The sequence below is a fragment of the Rhinopithecus bieti genome, unplaced genomic scaffold (genome assembly GCF_001698545.2).
Source record: "Rhinopithecus bieti isolate Rb0 unplaced genomic scaffold, ASM169854v2 scaffold_5613, whole genome shotgun sequence".
NCBI classification, from domain to species: Eukaryota; Metazoa; Chordata; class Mammalia; order Primates; family Cercopithecidae; genus Rhinopithecus; species Rhinopithecus bieti.
In genome coordinates, this window is record NW_016804845.1 from 696,093 (window position 1) to 698,519 (window position 2,427).

At 44.9% G+C, this 2,427-nt stretch overlaps 1 pseudogene across 1 annotated transcript; it reads left to right on the top strand.

Moving 5' to 3' along the window:
* Positions 1-789: 789 nt before the first annotated feature.
* On the top strand, positions 790-2,107 carry LOC108528725 (aldose reductase pseudogene; annotated as a pseudogene). The gene has a single exon (XR_001885269.1). The product of XR_001885269.1 is annotated as an aldose reductase pseudogene (transcript).
* Positions 2,108-2,427: the final 320 nt, after the last annotated feature.

Below are 2,427 nucleotides of genomic sequence, written 5' to 3' on the forward strand. Positions count from 1 at the left end.
ATTGCATATCATATGAAACTGAAGACAGTGACCAGATACTGACCTCCCAGGACGTGGCGCCGATAGATTAATGAATGGATGAAGTTTGGGTTTCTGACAGCATTTTGGCTTTTAAAAAAAGTTGTGAGTAATGGTAGTGACAAGCAAGTAAAGGACTGTTGTATCTAAGTCTAAATAAACAAAAAGATAGGAGCAGACTGAATATAAATAGATGAAGGTTTTTTTTTCTTAGTGCCAAGATAAAGCACATAGCAAAGCAGAATCTTTATTTATAATGATTATAGAGTCAAGTTTGAGTTCATTGCTCTTGAGAAGAATAAGCAAATCTGTGTATTTTTAAACATCTTCCATGCTAAATTTGATTTTTAACGAAATCATGTGCATCAGTTTAAAGAGAAACAATATTCTCAAATCCATAGAACTTCAATTTTTGACTTGAAGAATGTGGTTTAACAAGACACTATCTTGCAATTTTTTTTTTAATGGAGTCAGTTTCTCCTTCAAAAAGCAAAACCATTCTTAACTCTATAAGAACATGATAAGCTGTTGTACTTCCATTCCAAGGAAAGTTATTCCAGCACAGCAAGCTGCAGCCATCAAGATAAATCTTTGAGCCAATCACCAGAGTGTTTCTATATTGCTCATGAAGACTTAGTATATTTTATATCCTACACAGTGTAGTGGAGAAAATTAACCCTTACAACAGCTAGGGACTTATGCCAGGGTAATTTCCTTAAATTACTTATTTAATTTATTATAAAAGTTGTTAATACATAGGTTATAGAACTTCTGCCATAAAAAGGCCTGAGGAAAGGTTCGGGCCGCGGCAACGACCGCACCGTTCTGGGGCGGGGGTCTGGGGAGCGCAGCAGCCATGGCCGACCACCTCGTGCTCAACAACGGCGCCAAGATGCCTATCCTGGGGCTGGGCACCTGGAAGTCCCCTCCAGGGCAGATGACTGAGGCCGTGAAGGTGGCCATTGACGTCGGGTACCGCCACATCGACTGTGCCCATGTGTATCAGAATGAGAATGAGGTGGGGGTGGCCATTCAGGAGAAGCTCAGGGAGCAGGTGGTGAAGCGTGAGGAGCTCTTCATCGTCAGCAAGCTGTGGTGCACGTACCATGAGAAGGGCCTGGTGAAAGGAGCCTGGCCAGAAGACGCTCAGCGACCTGAAGCTGGACTACCTGGACCTCTACCTTATTCACTGGCCAACTGGCTTTAAGCCTGGGAAGGAATTTTTCCCGTTGGATGAGTCGGGCAATGTGGTTCCCAGTGACACCAACATTCTGGACACATGGGCGGCCATGGAAGAGCTGGTGGATGAAGGGCTGGTGAAAGCTATTGGCATCTCCAACTTCAACCATCTCCAGGTGGAGGCGATCTTAAACAAACCTGGCTTAAAATATAAGCCTGCAGTTAACCAGATTGAGTGCCACCCGTACCTCACTCAGGAGAAGTTGATCCAGTACTGCCACTCCAAAGGCATCGTGGTGACTGCCTACAGCCCCCTCGGCTCTCCTGACAGGCCCTGGGCCAAGCCTGAGGACCCTTCCCTCCTGGAGGATCCCAGGATCAAGGCGATCGCAGCCAAGCACAATAAAACTACAGCCCAGGTCCTGATCCGGTTCCCCATGCAGAGGAACTTGGTGGTGATCCCCAAGTCTGTGACACCGGAACGCATTGCTGAGAACTTTAAGGTCTTTGACTTTGAACTGAGCAGACAGGATATGACCACCTTACTCAGCTACAACAGGAACTGGAGGGTCTGTGCCTTGTTGAGCTGTGCCTCCCACAAGGATTACCCCTTCCATGAGGAGTTTTGAAACTGTGGATGCCTGCTTATCCCTAAGTGACCTATACCTGTGTTTCCTGCCTCATTTTTTTTCTTGAAAATGTAGTATGGCCTGTGTCACTCAGCAGCGGGACAGCAACCTGTTGAGTGGCCAGCGAGGGCATGTCTAGCTTGATGTTGGATCTGAAGAACCCTGTCAGTAGAGTAGAAGTCTCTTCTAGTTTGTGTTGTTTGTTTCCCCTTCTTTTTGCCCCCCACTGGGGAAAGGTTACCAAAAACCGGGAAATTAACTCTTTTTCTGACCAAAGAAAGGCCAAAATTTTCTTTCCCCAGGTTTTCAAAAAATAGGTGCCACTTTAAACCAGGTTTGGAGTTTTTTGACTTTGCTTGGAACTGTAATCCCTTTCAGACAAAGGGCTTCTCCTTTTCCCTTTCAAATAAAAATTGTTTTTTTGTGGGAAAAAAAAAAAAAAAAAAAGAGGCCTGAGGAGATCCTCAATTTTTTTTTTTTTTTTTAATCTAGAGGTCTAGAGATTGGTCAAAGATCACATCATGAGTTAGTCCCAGAGCTGTTTCCTAGTCCACTGCTCCTGCCACTTTTCCAGTCACCCTCCTGAGATGGTCTGCTTGTC